Genomic DNA, 21568 nt, shown 5'->3' on the forward strand with positions numbered 1-21568 from the left:
ACTTTTGGTACTTGAATCTTTTGGAGACATTGTTCGTTACATAGCGCAGATGAGAACACGATTTTTTGTTCTGCCCAATTGATCTCCGGACTGTGATGAGTTAACCATGGCAAGCCGAGGATAGTCCCATATTGGAGAGCATGGATCACGTCAAGGATGATTTTCTCTTTATGTTTCTTTCTTTGAATCTTATCTTCACAAATCAACGACAAGGGGATAGTCTGAAGAGTTACCGGACCTCCAGTCAAGAGTTTTCCATCGACTGTCTGAATGATTTCTGGGGTCTTCTTTTCAATACATGGGATGCCCTATGCATGAACCAATTGGACATCAACAAAATTCCCAGTAGCCCCAGAATCGACTAGAGCTTTTTTTAAATAGATCTTTTTCTTGACCTGAACTCTTATTTCCAGTTTAAAATATCTAGATTGTGAAGGGTCTACGGTGGCACCAAAGAGCAACCCTTCTCTGCATCTCGGGTGTTTTAGTTTTCCAACTCGACTGGTGCATTGGCTGTGACCTTCTGAACTGGACCTTGCTTGTTCTTTGGTTTGATTGGACAATCTTTGACAAAATGACCTTTTCGCCCACAATAAAAACATTGTCCATTTTTTCTGCGTAGGTCCTTTTCAACTTTGGTCAAAGGTCTTCTGATGGTTCCAATTTCCATCGGTTCCGGCATTCTTTCTTTCGGAGTTCTTGAGTCTCTGTTATCATGAAAGCGCCATGAATATTTTTCAATCTTTTTGCGCGTTCCTTTACGTTCTGCTAAACGATGATCAAGTCTCAAGACAAAATTTATTAATTCTTGACAGTCTGTAGGTTGTGAATCGATTTGCGCTAAGATATCTTTTAATTCCTCTTTGAGTCCCTTGTAAAATAAGACTGCTTGTTTTTCTTCAGGCCAGGATGTCTCGGCAACCAGCCGGTTAAAGTTGGCTAAATACGACACTAGGTCTTGATTTCCTTGGCGTAAATCTAATAATTCACGATCTGCTGACTGTGTTACAGTTCTACAATCAAAAACTCTCTCAAATTCACAAACAAAATTTCTCCAGTTATACAACAAGGAACTATTTTACGCACAAGAGGAATTGCCCAGACAGATATGATAACAAGAAAGCTACTTTGGACTGGGCATCGGGAAAAGTATTTGGTCTGCAGATGAAGTGTAGTTCCACTTGAACCAGGAAAGATTGAGCTTTCAAAGGATCACCTGAGAAACATTCTGGGGGAGCTAAAGGAATTGCATAAGGAACATTTAGGAAAATCGGATTACTTCCAGAAGCCTGAGAAGAAGTACCTGGCCAAGACACACCTGTGGGACTTTGTTCCTTCTTCTCTACCTTAACTTGCAACTGACACACTCACTCTGCTAAGCTAGTTGTCAATTCTTTGGATGATACCACCTCTGCTTGGAGCTGGGTGATAGCCTTGACTAACTCATCCAGTGTGGCCATGCTGACAATATACACAAGCCAGGAGGATATTCATTTGTGGGCTCACTATTCTGTCAGAGTCACCAGATCCTTGGGGTCTGTGCACGTTCCCAACACTTCCACCACTGAACAGCTCCAAGACTCTGATAGATAAATCACAGAGACTGAGAGAGTTCAAGAGGGGAAGAGGGGATTAGGAAGGGATCAGCTGGGAAGGAGACCTGTAGTAAGAAAAAGGTTAGAACACACAATATGAAAATTATATCTCCTGAAATCAATACTAGACTATGATTCTAAGCCTAGTCACTATGAAAACATGAGCAATCTAAGAGTTAAGTTTAAAATGACTAAGTTTCAAGATGGCCGGATACCTGTAGGGGAATCAAGATGAATTAAATGAAAACTTTCTTATTCAAGTACTTTCCTTTACATGAGAATCAGAAAAAAAAACATTCTGACTAAATTTTAAACCAGTCATATAAATCCTGTTTTGAGAATGTATACTAGGACCATACAATACTGCATCTAGAAACTCTGGCCTTCTGTGTACTCTTAAAATGTTTCAACACAAATTGCGCATATTGCAGATATATATATATATATGGTAAACACCATAAAAGGATTGTGCACCATGAATAACACAATATTGATTCAGGAAACAAATCACATAACTTGTCAACTTGAATATTACATAATAGATATCTTAGAATAGTAGCATACAATAAACAACATGAATTAAACTCGAGGAGAGAATCGTGCTTCTTGCCAATTCGAGTGTTACCATGTAAAATACCAAGAAATGATAGCATGCAATGAATATCAAAGTCAAATCATCATTAATCGAATCACGCGTCTTGCTGATTCATAAAACACGATGTAAATGTCAAGGAATAACAGCTCACAATAAATAACAAGGTCAAAGTACAATGAAACGAATTGCGCTTCTTTTGCCGATTCTTAAGCCACCATGTAAATGTCAAGAAATGGGAGCGCGCAATGAACAACAAAGTTAAATGCTCATGAAACGAGTTGTGCGCCTTGCCAATTCATAAAACCTCATGTAAATGTCAAGAAATAGTAGCATGCAATGGACAACAATGTTTAAACACCATAAAACGAATTGCGCGCCTTGCCGATTCTTAAGCCACCATGTAAATATCAAGAAATGGTAGCGCGCAATGAATAACAAAGTCAAACCTTTATGAAATAAATTGCGCGTCGTGCCTATTTGTAAACTACCATATAAATGTCAAGAAATGGTAGCGCGCAAGTAATAACAAAGTCAAACCTTTATGAAATAAATTGCGCGTCTTGCCTATTTGCAAACTACCATATAAATGTCAAGAAATGCAGCGCGCAAGTAATCTGTTACTCATTTAAGAATTTAAACTAAGAATATGAAAATTCTCAATAACGGTGTTGGGACAGTCCAACCACCGTCTTACCGCCTGGAACAATGATCACCAATGAAGGATTAGGGCAGAAGACTGGAAGATCCAAATAGTCGGCCGGGACAGGAGCTCAGGAAGAAGCTGCTGCTCTGCACCGGGACCTCTGAATAGTGGGCATTGGGAGTTGGGCTGGCTCTCTTTTATAGAGTCTTGGCCCAGCCCAGAACCACACCCAGGCATGTTGCAGGGAAAATTTCTGGAAGGACCTGGAAAGGGGCCACACCCTAACACACCCTGAAAACCTGCAGCAATACATTGCAAAGGAACAGTATTTGTAAGCATATTAAAAATAAGTTTTCAGGATTGAACTCTGCAATGCAAAAGGTTAAACCACAACATATCAGCACAATGCATAAATTACTTTGTTTTGAGAGTGCTGAGTTTTAGCATTTTTGTCGCCAATCGAGCGCGTACTGCTCTGGTGTTGACAAAAATATAGTGAAGAGCTTTGTTATTTGTGTGAAATGCAAAGTGAAGACAAAATGACTTTTATATTTATAAAAATAAATATATATATATATAAGTGTATATATATATATATATATATATATACACATATATATATATATATATATACACATATATACATGTATGTGTGTGTGAGTGAGTGTATATATATATATATATATATATACAAAAAAAGAGAGAACTATGGGTAGCTCCGACGTTTAAGTGGAGAGCAGTTAAAGTAAGGAGCACCCTGCAACACCAGCGACACTCCACATTTGATCACCTCAAATGTCTGTTTTACCAGAGAGTTTTTAAGAGCAGGATTAGGACAGTGCAGTCCATGCTGAGCTACAAAGTGACAAAGGCCCTCATTATGACCTTGGCGGTCAGCTAGCCACCACGCAGGTGGCAGCACTGCACCAGACTGATGGTGAAGACTGCCAAATTATGACCACGGCTGTGATCACTCACCTAAACAGCCAATGTACCTCTTGATCCACCACTGCGGTCCGGCTACCGACCACGGCGGTTCCCATCTTCAGGGTGGCGGAACACCATTCACCGCCCACCATTCACCGCCCACCATAGCAGATTGCCAAGATTTCAAGGGTGGGACCACCCCCAGAAAAAAGTCTGGCAGAAATGACCCATATAAAAGGAGACACTCACCTCGAGGGACACAGAGGAGTCTGCAGTTGCCATGGAACCCAAAACTGGAAGCCCTGCCTATGCTGCTTCACGCAATGGGAGTCCAGGAGCAACAATGCCGATGACGACAGTGTGTACAGCCGCCTAGCACACGAGGGAGGGAAAAGTGACACACCCACATGCACAACACACACAATACACACACACCACACACGGATTAAATTGCAAAACAACATGTGCCTGGAGTAAAGGAAACCAGGACAATTACCTCTGATTCAACCACTACATTTGAGGGGAATAGCGCGCACAACAAATGAGGCACCCATATACAAAGGGCCATTGGCCAGTACAATGTCACAAATAACCCACGGGGCCACGAACAAGGCCCAACTGGACTCCTGACAGCCCATGTGACTCCACTGGGCAGGGACATCAATGTGGGAGGCAAGCACCCCAGGGGGCAGAATATGACGGGTGTGGGGGGTTCTTCTTGGAAGGGGGTTCTTTGGACTTTGGTTTGGGAGGTGGTAGGCTCTTACTCCTCTGTTTAGGGGACGGGGAGTGGGCTGGAGCTCCATAGTGGGAGGAGGGGCAACTGCAACAGTAGGGGGGCCATGATAGGACAAAGAGCTAGAGGGACTGGGTTTGGGAAACAGGACCTTCCTTTTCCAGAGAACACAGTGTGGGTCAGCAGGACGGAAGAGGTAAAGGCGGTCAAGGAAAGGTTTTAGGTACAGTGGGGCGGAGTTTGGGAGGAGGTTTGGGAGTGAAGGTAGAGCGAGTGGTTGTAGGAGGAGTAAGTGTGCTGGGTTGCAGGTGCATGAACAGTGTGCATGTGTGAGGTGGATGGCTGTTTAGTGTCCGAGTGAGAGCGTTTATATGTTTTGGAGGGGGGCAGACAGCGTGAGAGAGGACAAACAGGTCATGTGCATGTATGTTGTGGTAGTATCTGCAAGTGAGGTGTGTGTGCTGCATGTGGTTGTGATGGTGGTGACTGCGCATGTGGTGTATGGGCTGCTAGTATGCATGTCTGCTGCAGTGGTGAATATGGGCAAGGTTGTACAGGTGAGAGGATCTGGGACTGAGGATGCAGTGCTTGCAGGTGTGAGTGCTGATGTGACTGTGAGGGAAGAAGAGGAGGGAGAGTTAGTGGAGGCACTGGCTGTTGTTCTGTGTGCACCTCAGTGTTGGCTGTGTGTGTGTGCTCGTGGTGTTATCTGTAGTGCCCGTGCTTGTCTTTACAAGTCCTGTCTGTTGTCTTGGGTGCATGCTGGTCTGATTGTGTGCTTTGGATGGGTGGGGGGAGAGGGCTCTGGGACCGGGAACAGGTAGTTGGAGGGGGGACGGAAGAACCAGGGACACTGGCTTCCATCAAAGAGGAGGCCAGAGCCTGAAACAATCTCTGTAGGGCAGCTAAGCCACAGTGAATGCCCTCCAGGTAGGCATTGCATTGCTGCATCTGGAATGCCAGTCCATGGATTGCATTCACTATGGTTGAATGCCCTACAGAGATGGCTCTCAGGAGGTCGATAGCCTCCTCAGTGAGGGCATCAAGGCTGAATGAGGCAGGGACTGAGGAGCCTGCGGCAAAGAAGATGGACACCCTCCTGGGTGAGCGGGCATGGGCAACTGGGTGGGGGGCTACTGGCGGGGGGTGCTGGTACGGGGTGGTGGAAGATGATGCAGCTGAGTGGTCCCACCAGGGAACTTTCATCAGAGGAGGAATCAGAGTTTGCTGTTGTAGCTCCTGGCTCACCTGTGTTGTTCCCCTCGCCCTCCAAACCACTGGTCCTCTCAGCGTCAGTTGACACTGTCTCTTGGGTCCCGTGGGCTGCAGCTCCCCCACTCAGCGGTACTCCTGCTCCTTTGCCAGATGATGCTAATGAACACAAGGTCAGGAGAAGAAAAGGAGAGAGGGTGGGGGGAAGAAAGGGAGCACTGGGTCAATTACAGCAATAAAAGCACATATGGCATTCACATCACAATGACTCACTGAAACTAACACTGTGCAGTAACAACCACAATACCAAACCATTGCCTGGGAACAACAGCAGAAATTAACTCAGACACTACCATCTGCACACCTACTGGGACTCACTAAGCCATGTCTGCCTGTTGACGAAGGCACAGCTACACAATTCTGACAAAGTGACTGCACAACGTGCAATTGCCAAGTCATACCACCTAGGTAGTGGACATCAGAGCATCACAACCACACCGGTGGGTCAGGATGTAGGTGTCAAATGGAGATGGAATACCAGATAATTGCCAATACCAAATGTACATACTACTCACCATTGCTTAGTAGGACCCTACAAGATTAGCTACAGGGCATATTGGGCCATACACTGACAAGAACCTTTCACCCAAACACCATGGCAGACATCAAGAAAAAAATCCACACAGTGTGTACTCACCCCCTTGTGGCTGCTGTGCTGCCTTCAAGTGCCCATCCAACTCTGGACTCTATGCGGCCCATTAGGGGGTCAGGGTCCGACGGGCACCCCTCCCTCATTGGGAAGACATCCCCACCCAGCTGGGCCTCCGCGGTCTTCCGGGCCCAGCGTCCTCCCACCTCTTTCTGCAGTGGGTGCTCTACCGGATATGTACCCCCAGGGTCCGCACTTTCTTGGCGATAGCATGCCATAACCCTTTCTTCTAATGAGCGCTGACCTACATGGGGGACACAGACAGAAGGACACCATGAACTCCACATTACATTCTGTTACAGCAATGGCTTACCTTCTGCATAGGTCCAACTTTGACTTTACACATAACTCGTACCTCTGCGTACATATTGTATGCAACAAAAATACACTCCCCAAATGAGACAGTGCTTGCACACACAAACATCTTCATACAGCCATGTCGCATCCAAAGTACCCTAAAGCTGATCACCTGTTAATCTGAACGCCCATACAACTGTCCATACAAGGGTAGTACCCCATCCACAAGCTTCTGAAGTTCTTCTGATGTGAAGGCTGGGGCCCTATCCCCTGTTGCACGGGCCATTGTGGGTTCCAGACACAGGACACAGCATCACACGCAGTGGAGGTGTTAATATTGTGAGTGTCAGGAACAAGTTAAATGAGATACAGAAAATGGAGGTTATGTCCACATCGGTGAACACCATCGCCGCTGGCGGTGATCATCATTGGCCCCTGTGCTCCATTGACTTTCATGTTAAACAATGAGTAGTTGTACGGCAGCCCTCCGCCATGATGCCAAATGTCGGCGGATTAAGGTCACTTCCACCTGTCCCTGCATTCAGGACAGGCGGTTGCCATTTCCTGATGCTGGTACTCATGGTGGTCAATTTAATGTGCATCATATGTGCCAATGGTAGAAAGTAAGGCAATTCCAATCTGCTAAATACTTTGGTTTGGTTGTAGACTCTGGCACTCAAATTAGATCTCATACTGGTGTCCTGCTTGCAGATGAGTAGTTGACAGAACATTTAAAATGGGATGCTACAAATCATGACACACAACTTCGATTACATCTGTGAGACACAATGGCAAATGAATAGTATGTATTTTTGAAGAAGTCAGTTTGCATGTAGATGACACCAGTGCTAATTACATTCATTGGTTGCGTGAATTGGATGAGACTGCTCTGTATACTGTGATGTTGTGTGTCCATCCTTCCTTTTGTCAAACACTTCTGATGTTTGGTTTATTTAGATAGCAACCACTGCAGAGGAGGAGGAGGCATGCACCCATATAGTGACCCTAGTTGACTTGGCAATACTGAAGGAACGCCAAATTATACTCACCTCTCATCTGAACAGTGCCACAATCACTGAACTGTGTCAACAACTGGAGCCAGATCTCATTCCTGCTATTCATAGTCCTACAGCAATACCCCCGCAGTAGAGGTGCTGTCAGTGCTCCACTTCCTGGCCAGTGGTTCTTTCCAGGTGACTTCGGGCTTGGCTGCAGGTATGTCACAGACAATGTTTTCCAATGTGCTGAGTAGCGTTTTGGCTGCCTCGCTGAAACACATGAGCATCTATATCTCATTCCCCCACAGTAATGAATTGCCCATTGTGAAGGCTGCATTCTACACAATGGGACACATTCCCCATGTGATTGGGTCCATTGACGGGACCCAAATTGCCTTGGTCCCTCCCAGGACAAACGAGCAGGTGTACAGAAATAGGAACAATTACCATTAAATGTCCAGATGGTGTGCCTTGCTGATCAGTATATTTCCCATGTTACTGCCATGTTTCCGGGATCTGTGAATGATGCTTATGTATTGAGGAAAAGCAGCGTCCCACAGATGAGACTACAACTACAGAGAGAGAGAGTCTGTCTCATAGGTGAGCTTGAGGTTTCACACAATCTGTGTCACTGAATGCCACTTGGAGTTGTCCTCTGTGCTATTGTACATGAGCAATGTGTGTCTCTCACTACTGCCAGGTGACTCCAGTTAACTAAACCTATCCTGGCTGTTGACACCAGTGAGGAATAAGAGGACAGGGCCAGAGAATTGTTACAATGGAGCACATGGCCAGACCAGAAGAGTAATCAAAATTACTTTCGGGCTACTGAAAGCCAGGTTCAGGTGCCTCCATATTACTGGTGTATCCCTACTCTATGCCCCTTAGAAGGTCTGCCAGATAGTGTTAGCCTGCTGCCCACTGCATAATTTGGCCCTCTGATGCCATGTGCCATTCCTGCAGGAAGAAGGGGGGAGGGGTAATGCACCTGTGGCAGCAGAGGACACTGAAGACAGTGATGAAGATGAGGAGGAGGAGGATGTGGACAACAGGACACATCTAATACAGCAGTACTTCCAATGACACTCAGGTAAGACTGTACTTCTGTTCATACCTCCATTACAATTAAGTGCTGTGTGGCTGCTGTGTTGTGCCAAGCACATATGTGTGCATTATGTGACCTGACACTGTTCTATCTATGGCTAGTTGTGCCAGTGTTATGGTGATGTTGATGAAGCTTATTCAGCCCATGCAATGTATCAGTAGTTTAGCATTTTCAAATACATGTACACTGTAAACTGTGTCCTCATTACATACAGTACTTAGCATTTCTTCCTGGGAATGTTATGCGAGTTACAATGTGCTTATACAACCACTCTGTGACATCAATTTCCCTGACAGCGTGGCTCAGACTAGGTGGTCCAGTGGCGGGATTGGCATACGGACAAGATGGTATAGCTAATACTGTGGTATCTTATGTGAGTGCCTGAAATGAGTTGTGTCTCCTCACTTGTGGTGTTTGGAGTCTATTGCTGTGCAAATGTCTGAGTTGAACTGACCAGCTGAATGTAGTCTGTTATGTTGCAGGGGCTCATGTTGCTCAACGTCTTTTACTTCTCATTTGAATGTTACTTGAAGGTTTCCCTTTTTGCAGATGTTGGTATGGTCACTACTGTGAACTCATGTGATGCCTACAGACTGCTTTCATCCAGTTTGGTGGATGGTGACTTGTAGCATGCTCTCACACTGGTTATGTGTACCCCAAACTGACTGTCCATTGGATGGATTCACATTTTATGTTACATTTGCACAGGATAATAAAGGTCAAGACATTGAATTGACAAAAAGGAAGGGATAGTGCAAAAGAGTGGGTGGATGGTGGACTAAATCTTCAGGGTAGGGGCCCAGTTGGTTTGTAGCACAGGTCCAGTATCCATGGGAGCCATAGGACAAGGAGCAGTGGCAGTCCAAAGTAAAAAAGGTGTCTCTGGGGCACACAAGGGAGACATTTAGCAGGGGCTCACTTCCTGGCAGTAGTTTGGGTCTTGGCTTCAGTTTCTGGTGTCTGCCTGGGTCACAGGGAAGGTTTTCGGGTGGTTCTTCTGCTGCCGAGGGGGGGTGCTGGTGGCCTCTGAGTCCTGTGGCAGGTCCTCCTGTCGACTAGCTGCAGCAGATGTGGAGGGCTGGTCAGTACACTTGCTAGTTGAAGGGGCCCGCTGGTGTGTTGTGCAATCATGCATGATGGTAGCCTCACTTGGCACCCCTGCAATGGAGACCGTGTTGGCATTTAAGCCCTGCAACTGCTGCATTATATCCTGCAGCCTTGTGTTCTCCTGCAAGATGGTAAGTACCTGGCCCATCCTGTCCTGGTATTTGTGGTACAGTCCCAGGACATGTGAGAGTGCCTCCTAGGCAGTTGGTTCCCTGGTTTTGCCCACCCCTTGGTAAACAGCTATCCTCCCACTGGCCCAGGCCCCCAGTGCCTGTGTCCACTGAACTTTGTGCCTACTCCCACTGACAGCAGGACCTTCATCATCTTGCCTGTGTGATGTCGACTCAGGCCCCTGTACAGGTGGGCACACTGTTGATTGACATGTCCTGGGACATAGGTTTGGAGATGTTGGGTGGCTGCTGTGGTATTGGAGCCCAATGTGGGGTGCCCTGTGGTGGACTTGGTGTTGCCTGTGGTGTTCGAGTGACCAGCAGTCCCAGGTGGGCCAGGGACATCATCCAGATCTAGACATCCAGAGTTTCTGTCATCACCGGAGCCTTCTTCTGGTGGAGGACTGGGTTGATGTGGCACATACTGGCCGCTGACATTGGCTAGGGTACTTGTGGGCATGGAAGAGATTTGTTACAGTCATTGTCAGTTGCATATTCAGCATTTCTGGCTTTCCCTATGGGATGGGTATTGTTCTTCCACTATTGGTTTGAGTATGGTGATGGATTGTGGGATTGGTAGTGCTGCATGCTGCCCATGCAATACTGTTGTGTGTGTATGCTGAGCTTGGAGGGGTGTGCTTGCAGTGGGTAGGGCATGCAGGGGGACACAGTTGAGGGTGGTTATGAGGTGGTTCTCTGTTTGGGATGAAGTGGGGTGAAGGGAGTCAGGGTGACGTTCCATACAGGTATCGGTGGTCGGGCAATAATGTTGACTTACCAGTGTGCAGTCCTCCAGTGATTCTAGTGAGTCCCTCTGGATGCAGGATAGCCAAGACTTTCTCCTCCCATCTTGTGGGAGTGCCAACTGTGGGGTAGGCGGTGGGGGTCCACCACTAGTCTTCATGACGGCAATGTGGTGTCTAGATTCCATTGCATGCACCTTTCCCTGTAGGTTGCTCCACCTCTTTCTCTTGTTGTCCCTTGTGCGTGGATAGGTTCCCACGGAGTTCACCTTGTTCACGATCCTTTGCCATAGCTCCATTTTCCTGGCAATGGATATCTACTGGACCTGTGCACCAAACAGTTGTGGGTCAAGCCTTACGATTTCATCTACCATCACCTGCAACTCCTCATCAGTGAAACCAGAGTTCTTTTGTGGGGTCTTGCCTATTGTGTAGTGTGTGTAGTGTCTGTGTTGTGCAGAGGGTGGATTGTTTGTTTGGGATGTAGCGTGTGTGTGTATGTGGGATGATGTGGAGTAGTGATTGTGTCCAGTATTGTTGTAAGTTAGATATTGAGGTATGGTATGTGGTGTGTGATGTATGACAGGTGTATAGGTGATTGTAGTTTGTATGTGCAGTTTTGTAAATGTTTAGTATGGCAACATGTAGCTAGGTTTTCGAGTTTGAAAAGGATTCTGGGTTGTGTGGGGGGGTTTATAGTGCTGTTGGTGGGTATGTACGGTGTGTAAATGTGTCAGGTGTCGGCTTTTTGAACTGGCCAATGTTGTCTTCTGTTGGTGTGGAGTGGCTAAATTGACTGCAGTGGTCCACACCTCCAATGTGTAACAGCAGTTGAGGGACCGCTTTGGTGATTTGTGGGTCATTATTTGGAGGGATTTGTGTTGGAGGCGTGGTGGGGAGGGTGGTGAGACCACCTGTTTTTTGCCTTCATTAGGTCTGGTGCGATTGTTGTTTTGGCTGCTTTCAGGCAGTTTTGACTTTGTGAGTTACGATCTGGTGGACGGATTACCACCTCTGAGGCGGTCTGTTGGCTACCATCACTACGGCGGTCTTCTGAAAATACTGCCAATGTCATAATGAGGGCCAAAGTCTTTTGTCATTTATACAGCAAAATCTTATAGCATAGGATTGGCTCAGTGTCGTCCTTGCCGAGCTGTAAAATAACAAAAGCTTTTCACCACTCCAGTCACAGTATTACAGGTTTGGAATGGTAAAATACCATCCAAACCAACCTGGAGTGAGCAAAAGCAACCCCTGACCCATGTTTCACTATTATTGTAGCTCACCAGAGAGGTTTAGCATTGTCCAGACACAAGGAAGCACCCAATATAAGTCAAAACGAAACCTTTCAGGATTAGAGTGATGTATATATACACAAAGAAACAATCCGGAGTGCGGAAGATGTACCACAGTGATCCAGACTGGGTTAAACCATTCATAACCCATCCTTACATTCAAGGAAAACCCAGACACTTTCAAAATGCAGCAAAATTCATTTAATCTGGAAACAGGGTTCCCCTCAAACACGTTTTGGCCGTAGCCTTGATCACAGATGAACTGGGCGCGAAAAACACATATTCAAATAGTGTCAAACACAAACAAACACAACACAAACAATTCATATAGATGCAATATGACATTAACAATGGCAGCCATCTTAGAGCATTGCTATTGTCCTTTGTGTTATGCAAAGTCTTCACTAGCACAAATTCTTACACATGATCAAATGCAAATGCTTACTATTAACACATAATAATACGAACTGCACCACATCAGAGCTTGATTTGTTTCTCCAGGGCATGTCGCACCAAATCTGAAAAACCACTGCAAACTGTTTTTGCAAGCAATTAAAAGGATTTGGCCCAAATTCTTTCACTAGTATAATTCAAAAACACAATCTCAATATTCCTTAAGCTGATTATGAATATGCTCCAACTTCCTTGTGCTAACAAATAGATCAGTGTCCGTGCCCAATTAATACATAGATATCCACCTGCAACAATCAAGCCCAAGTGGGCATAACTTAATGTCATATATAGGGGATAATTACGCACTGGAAAGGGAAAGCAATAAAGCATATATTAGCTCAGGATTTATCACACAATGGTGGTCAAATCAGATTCATGCATGTGTTGTAAAAGGAAAATATCCACCAACAACCAACAATTCTGGCCAAGTGGGCATAACTACTAATCATAAACGTCCAAGAGAAACAGACTAATCTGCAACAACATAAAAGAACACACATGAATAGGTAAATTGGAGTCAGCAAGCTACCATCGATGTTCATACTATCACCACCTGTGTAAAATAAAACATAAAGGACAACATAATGAAATCAACCCGAAACATAAACAAATGTATGTACAACATAAATATTTGAAACTATGTACAAAGAGACTTGATACATTCATCAATGCTATCTCAGCTGTGTACCCCAAATAGGAAATCAAAATGTAATATGTAATTAGACTCCAATACTCTCAATTCATGCACTCTGTCACCTCCCCGATTATTTAACTTGACCTGATCAATCACAAAAAATTGTAGTAGATTCTCATTTCCAAAATGATATTCATGAAAATATTTTGCTACAGGGTAGTTTTGATCATGATGTTTAATTGCCCTCTTGTGTTCCAACATTCTTTTTTTGGCATACTGGATTGTACTGCCTACATAAAACTTCTTACAATGACATATCAGACAGTACACACAGCAATCTGGATTACAGTTATAATTTCCTTTGATTAATTTGAACTTTGTGTTACCTCTCACTTTCAACTTTTTACAGTTTTCACTGCTCCTGCAAGCTCTACTTTGCATACAGCAGTAAAAACCTAATGCTACCATACTAGACATTACTGTCTCCCCTACGTATGTCACCACATTGTGACTTAGGTAATCTTTGAGCGATTTACTTTTTCTGAATGTGATCTGTGGTGTATCATGGATATATTTCATTTACACCTGGTCAGTTTGCAAAATATGCCAACTCTTTTCCAAAATAGTCCTCACGTTTTAAGACTGACTGCATTGCGATATAACAAATCTTACTCTCTCCATATCCTCCCGCTTAGCACAGGTTGGCCTGTGAAATTATTTTCATGCCGTATCTTCTTTCTTTAAATCTCTCACACATGATTTTGCTTTCCTACTGACAATCTTTAATGGTGCTACAAATCCGTCAGGCTCATACCAATTTACCATAGGGAATGCTTTTGACTGGACTGGAAGGATGTGCACTATAGGCATTAAGTAAACTATTCCCAGCCATCTATTTTCTATAGAACCTCATGGTTAAAGAATCTTTATCAACCATGACCTCAATGTCCACAAATTCAATACGTGATGTACTGTGATGTTCAACAAACCACAAATTGTAGTTGTTTTGATTCAACGTGGGCACAAATCTCGTAGCTCATACATCATCTCTCCTCCAAATCATAAAAATATAGGGGCATATTTATACTCCGTTTGCGCCGAATTTGCGTCGTTTTTTTCGACGCAAATTCGACGCAAAACTAGCTCCATATTTATACTTTGGCGTTAGACGCGTCTAGCGCCAAAGTTCATGGAGTTAGCGTCATTTTTTTGCGTGAACACCTTCCTTGCGTTAATGATATGCAAGGTAGGCGTTCCCGTCTTAACAAATGACTGCGATGCATATGCGTCGTATTTATACTCCCGGGCAAAAATGACGCCCGGGAGTGGGCGGGTCTAAAAACCCCGCATTTGCGCTGGATTTTAGCGCCTGGGTCAGGGCAGGCGTTAAGGGACCTGTGGGCTCAGAATGAGCCCAGAGGTGCCCTCCCCTGCCCCCAGGGACACCCCCTGCCACCCTTGCCCACCCCAGGAGGACACCCAACGATGGAGGGACCCACCCCAGGGACATTAAGGTAAGTCCAGGTAAGTATATTTTTTTTTTTTAAATTGTGGCATGGGGGGCCTGATTTGTGCCCCCCTACATGCCACTATGCCCAATGACCATGCCCAGGGGACAGAAGTCCCCCGGGCATGGCCATTGGGCAAGGGGGCATTTCTCCTGGCGTCGTAAAAAAATGGCGCAAATCGGGTTGTGGCGATTTTTTTGCCTCAGCCTGACTTGCACCATTTGTGGACGCCCATACGCCATTTTCCCCCTACGCCGGCGCTGCCTGGTGTACGCACACCAGACAGCGCCGGCGGCTAACGCCGGCTAACGTCATTGAATAAATACGGCGCCCGCATGGCGCTTCAGAATGACGTTAGCCGGCGCTAATTTTTTTTACGCAAAACTGCGTTGACGCAGTTTTGCGTCAAAAAGTATAAATATGGGCCATAATCTATCTATCGACACCACAAAACCACTCTTTCTTCAAAATCAGACATCTCGGCGGACACCTTCTCCTCCCACCAGCCCCTAAACAGATTTGCATAGCTGGGGGAGAAGCAGGTACCCATCACTGTCCTCTGTGACTGTCTAGAGACCTGGATATCGAAAATAAAAAAGTTGTTCCTCAAACAGTAACTAATCATGTCACATAGCATCTTGTATGAAACAATAATGAAATAGATCTTGCACGCATATAATGTTTGACTGCTTTTAAACCTAGCTCATTGTGGATGCAAATATATAAACGTGTAACATCCAACGTCAGCAACAGATAATCATCCTCCCATCACCCTCCCATTGTATACCCTTAACAATCTTCAGAAAATGTGTAGTATCCTTCACATATGATGGTAATATATCTACAAAAGGTTGGAGGTAATAATCAATGGATTTTGAAGTGGCCTTTAATAGGGGGACCATGGCCGATACAGTAGGTCTACCTGGTGGATTCAATTTAATTTAATTTTATGCAACTTGGGAAGGAGATAGAGCACATGAATTTTGGGAGGATCACATTTCGGGAATAGATACTTCCCCCATTCAATCAGGCCTTTTTCTCTCCATTCAGATAGCATCTCAAGATATCTCACATTTGCTACCTTGACATCCTCTCTGCTAGACTGCATATAACAGTTACCATTACCTAACTGCTTCTCCCCTTCAGCTACATACTGGTTTGTGTCAAGGACAGTCACAATACTTCCTTTACCTGACTGTCTGATCACATTACTAGTGTCCTTCTTCAAACTCTCCAAGGCCTTTAATTGAAATCCTGATTTTTTTAAAAAAAAAAATTGTATGTAGCTAGGCCTGTATCTTATCTTTTTCAATTGTTTTATCACATCCCTTTCAAACACCTCTATTGCATCACAATGTACAGCCAGTGTAATGATATTTGTGTTTTGACCACTGACTCCACGTTGCTCTTGGCCTAGCAGCACACTGTCACATTAGTGACCACCAACTTCATTTTGCCTATTGAATTTGTTTTAGCATTAGCCACAGCCCCGTTAAAAGTTGCAAGTAGTTTTCCACGTTGTCATGTTTTTATTTTGCATGCTTGTGTGTTCTTTTCTCACCAAGGGCTTAGGCTGATAAGAATGTACTACGACGGCAACTAATGGGTTTGTTTTGATTCAGGGCACCTTGGGATTTTGGTCAAGTCCTGCCATGTTCTTTTCAAAGCTGGCCTAAAGTAATCAGCAATTTTTGAATAATAAACCTATGAGAGGGAGTTTCTAGAATTTTCCTCTCTTGCTTGTTCAAAGTATAAGAGGCCGAGCGAGGCCAGATGGACTGGGGAGCGATTCAGATCTCAGACATTCTCAGGATGTGGAGGTGTGTCATCCTTCCAGTGATGATAATTGATCTCTCTCCACAATCGATTCTAGGATCTGGTGATCTGATGCTGACAGGAGGGAGATGAAGCAGATGGTGATTCATGTTTTTTCATTCTTGTTATATGTTTTTAATTGTGATAAATGTATATATATATATATATATACACATATATATATGTAAAAAAAAAAACTGGTGTTTATATTTAATTTTTTGTAGTTTGTCTTTGTAAATATTAGTAATATGTGTCATGTGAATGTGATATATCAATATATATGTCTCTATCGATTATATGTGTGAATAAAATTCCTGGTAGCATGTGTCCCTTGTCTCTTATGATTATGAGTTCTTTATGATCATAAGTATGTGCATTAGAGGTGATTTTTTTGTATGTTCTTGTATATTTTATTTTTTGTTGTTTAATTATTTTTGTATTTATTGTGTCTTATGTCCTGGTGTGATATATATATTATTTTTATGTTACATTTCAGCCCTGAAGAAGTCCTCTTGTATAGGACGAAACGCGTTGGCTGATTGCTCGTTTGTTTAAGAAAAAGCAAAAATAAAAAATGAAGATGGTTAAAAGACAACGTTGTGTTAATGGACTTTACTGACTTTGCACAGTGGTGCACTAGCCATATCTTTTTGCATTTAATCCTTTCAGGATGGCCCCTTTGGTGACAGGTGCTGTGATTTGTGCACAGGTACAGCCATAGATATTGGGCGACAATACAGTTCACAGAGTTTTAATACTTATGGTAGTCCAAGACAGGTGCATTTGTAAAGTTTTAACCCTCCACCAATCCAGTAGCAGTTCATATATATATATATATATATATATATATATATATATATATATATATATATATATATATATATATATATATATATATAAAGATATATAGATAGATAGATAGATAGATAGATAGATAGATAGATAGATAGATAGATAGATAGGCCTGTATCTTATCTTTTTCAATAGTTTTATCACATCCCTTTCAAACACCTCTATTGCATCACAATGTACAGCCAGTGTAATGATATTTGTGTTTTGACCACTGACTCCACGTTGCTCTTAGCCTAGCAGCACACTGTCACATTAGTGACCACCAACTTCATTTTGCCTATTGAATTTGTTTTAGCATTAGCCACAGCCCCGTTAAAAGTTGCAAGTAGTTTTCCACGTTGTCATGTTTTTATTTTGCATGTTTGTTTGTTCTTTTCTCACCAAGGGCTTAGGCTGATAAGAATGTACTACGATGGCAGGGAATGGTTTTGTTTTGATTCAGGGCACCTTGGGATTTTGGTCAAGTCCTGCCGTGTTCTTTTCAAAGCTGGCCTAAAGTAATCAGCAATTTTTGAATAATAAACCTATGAGAGGGAGTTTCTAGAATTTTCCTCTCTTGCTTGTTCAAAGTATAAGAGGCCCAGCGAGGCCAGATGGACTGGGGAGTGATTCAGATCTCAGACATTCTCAGGATGCTGAGGTGTGTCATCCTTCCCGTGATGATAATTGATCTCTCTCCACGATCGATTCTAGGATCTGGTGATCTGATGCTGACAGGAGGGAGATGAAGCAGATGGTGATTCATGTTTTTTCATTCTTGTTATATGTTTCTAATTGTGATAAATGTATATATATATATATATATATATATATATATATATATACACATATATATATGTAAAAAAAAAACTGGTGTTTATATTTAGTTTTTTGTAGTTTGTCTTTGTAAATATTAGTAATATGTGTCATGTGAATGTGATATATCAATATATATGTCTCTATCGATTATATGTGTGAATAAAATTCCTGGTAGCATGTGTCCCTTGTCTCTTATGATTATGAGTTCTTTATGATCATAAGTATGTGCATTAGAGGTGAGGTTTCTGTATGTTCTTGTATATTTCATTTTTTGTTGTTTAATTATTTTTGTATTTATTGTGTCTTATGTCCTGGTGTGATATATATATTATTTTTATGTTACATTTCAGCCCTGAAGAAGTCCTCTTGTATAGGACGAAACGCGTTGGCTGATTGCTCGTTTGTTTAAGAAAAAGCAAAAATAAAAAATGAAGATGGTTAAAAGACAACGTTGTGTTAATGGACTTTACTGACTTTGCACAGTGGTGCACTATCCATATCTTTTTGCATTTAATCCTTTCAGGATGGCCCCTTTGGTGGCAGGTGCTGTGATTTGTGCACAGGTACAGCCATAGATATTGGGCGACAATACAGTTCACAGAGTTTTAATACTTATGGTAGTCCAAGACAGGTGCATTTATAAAGTTTTAACCCGCCACCAATCCAGTAGCAGTTCATATATATATATATATATATAAAGATAGATAGATAGATAGATAGATAGATAGATAGATAGATAGATAGATAGATAGATAGATAGATAGATATATTTGCTATGTATATTGCAGTGGAGAATAGTTTGTACGTGTATTCATTTCATTGCTGCAACCATTTTTAAACGTGTACTTTCAGCATGCTGACCTTCCTTTACAAACCTTGTGAAGTGATATAATGAAAGTCTTCTTTAGACAAAGAAGCGCATTCCAGAGATTTTTGTCAGTGCATGAGTGTTTCAGCTCAGTCATTAGTGAAGCAAAACAGACGGTACAAATGTAGACTGGGGTCTAAAAGGACTGGGACATGGTTTATCACTCATAAAAGGATCTTAGTGTGCTACTGAGCCATCATGCAGGGTTGGCAGTGTGTACAAGATTTCAATGTCTGAAATACACAAGTTACCCAACTCTGGACACCTATCAGTCTGCTTATAGTTACCTACTTTAGTATGATACAATTCTTGAGTTTGAGTTTCCTGGCAAATTTAAACAAATCAATTTTGGTCTGAGTCTATTCAAAGCCACTGGTCGGACAAACTGAAAGACCTAGAGATAAGAGTCCCTGTTCCTCAACAGACAATTGTCTTCTAAAAAGCATTAACACATTCATTTTGGTTTCCAGGTTTTGTTGTCATTCCCATGGGCCTTGATTCGTCTCTTGTATCTCCTTCTTTTTGCTTTATGATTCTTCTCCTCTTCCTCTTCCTCCTCTCCCTCTGCCTCTCTGGAAACACAAATCCTTGCCTTGTTCTGTTTGTCCCTGATTTAGAAGTTGAAACTTGTTTTAAAAAAGAGATCTATTTACAGTTTCATCTATTACCAGACATATTGCTAACATGGAATCTGACACATCACTTTCATCCGGCTCCCTAGGTGCTGAATTGTTGTCCCTAGCAACTGTAGGTAATTGACCTGACACATCTTCATTATACATGTGAATCTATTTGCGATGAAAAGTTAAAATCCTTCAGGCTTGGTAGTCCTTGAAATCGCTAATACATTTCCTTTCCTTTTTATTAGTTATCTCTTCTTCAATTTTAGAGTGTTTTCTCCATATTCCTCATAAAATCATCAGAAACACCCTGAGATATTACAGTCAGTAATTCAATGTTATTCTTACCAATATCCTCCAAAATCATAGCCCTATCCTTCAATGCATATTTTTATCAAAATCCTCATCATATTTAGGAAACATGGCTTAGAGTTCTCTACCCATTCTTCCAACACCTCCGGGTCAGGGTTCTTATATGTTTTTACATTCTAAATCCTTAAACCTCTGGGTACTCTCTCAGCCTCAATGTGTCGCTGGAGAGATTCAATCTCCAGGACTGGGCAACCGGCTAGGACCATGGAGGCATTGAGGCTCCCCCCACAGTCCTATCACTCTCTCTCTCTCTTCCATCCCATAATGGGATGGAGAGAGAGAGAGAGAGAAAAAGAGATAGAGAGAGAGAGAGATAGAGAGAGATTGTCATTGCATTGGTCTCTCCTTACAACTATTTCAGAGTTAGACTAATAAAATGTTCTGCACAAATGTTACAGTTACGTCTGGCTGCAGAGCAGAATATAGTCACTTTGGCCTCTTGGTCAAGGTATTGTGCTATAACTCAGTAGGCTGAAGGATCAAATCTTAGTATCAATTGGCGGTGTCTTTGCTTATTTACTGGAACATTCAAATTTCTTTCAACCAGATGCGTGGGTTGGCTGTCATAGATAAGTCTGGAAGCATCACAGTAAGGAGTCACGTATCCTCACACTGAAAGTTGAGGGTTCTACTCCAGGTGTGCCCGTGATTGTTTTCCTTCTTTAATTTCCTTTAAACTTCAAAAGTTTAAGATTCACACTGAAAGGTGATCTCACTCTTTTCAAATGACAAATACATTTTTCTTTTCAATTTGTCTTATTCTAAGTGTATCATCAATCAAAGCCTAAAACACTTTCTATCTCTCTCCAACTCTTTCTCTCTCTCTTTTAATCTCTTTCTTACACCGACTCAGACGCTTCCACACCCACTCAAAGACTTACTCAGACACTCAAACACCCACTCACACACCCACTCAGACCCTCATGTACCCACTCACAGCTGCACTAAGAGCCTCACTCACCTACTCACAGACTCACTCAGACTCGCACACACCCCCACTGAAATCCTCATGCACCCATTCACAAACCCACACAGACACTGATGTACACACTCACAGACCCAATAACACACTGACACACCCACTCTCACACCCAGACAAACACTCTCACGACCACTCCCACACCCAGTTACACCCTGCTACACCTATTCTCACACCCATAGAGACAGATAATGGCCAACTCTGGCTGCACATGGCCAAAGGCCATACGCAGTGTGGGTTTAGATGGCGTTCTGCATGGCCTAAGGCAGTGCACAGCGTGGGGTTGGTTGTTATAGGGGTTGGCCGCAGGCCTTGGCCTTGGCCAGGCCCTGTGGGTAACTGTTGCTGCACACGGCTGAAGGCTGTGCATGGCAGTGGTTGGATTAATTAATGCTGATGAAAATTACTTTAAGTTAAAAAAAAACATAGAAATTCACTGATAAATCAAAGGTTAATGGGACTGTATAGTTAGGAAATAGAAATAAAAAAACATAGACATTCACTTAAAAACCAAAGGTTAAAGGGACATTATAGTTA

The sequence above is a fragment of the Pleurodeles waltl genome, chromosome 5 (assembly GCF_031143425.1).
Source record: "Pleurodeles waltl isolate 20211129_DDA chromosome 5, aPleWal1.hap1.20221129, whole genome shotgun sequence".
Lineage (NCBI taxonomy): Eukaryota > Metazoa > Chordata > Amphibia > Caudata > Salamandridae > Pleurodeles > Pleurodeles waltl.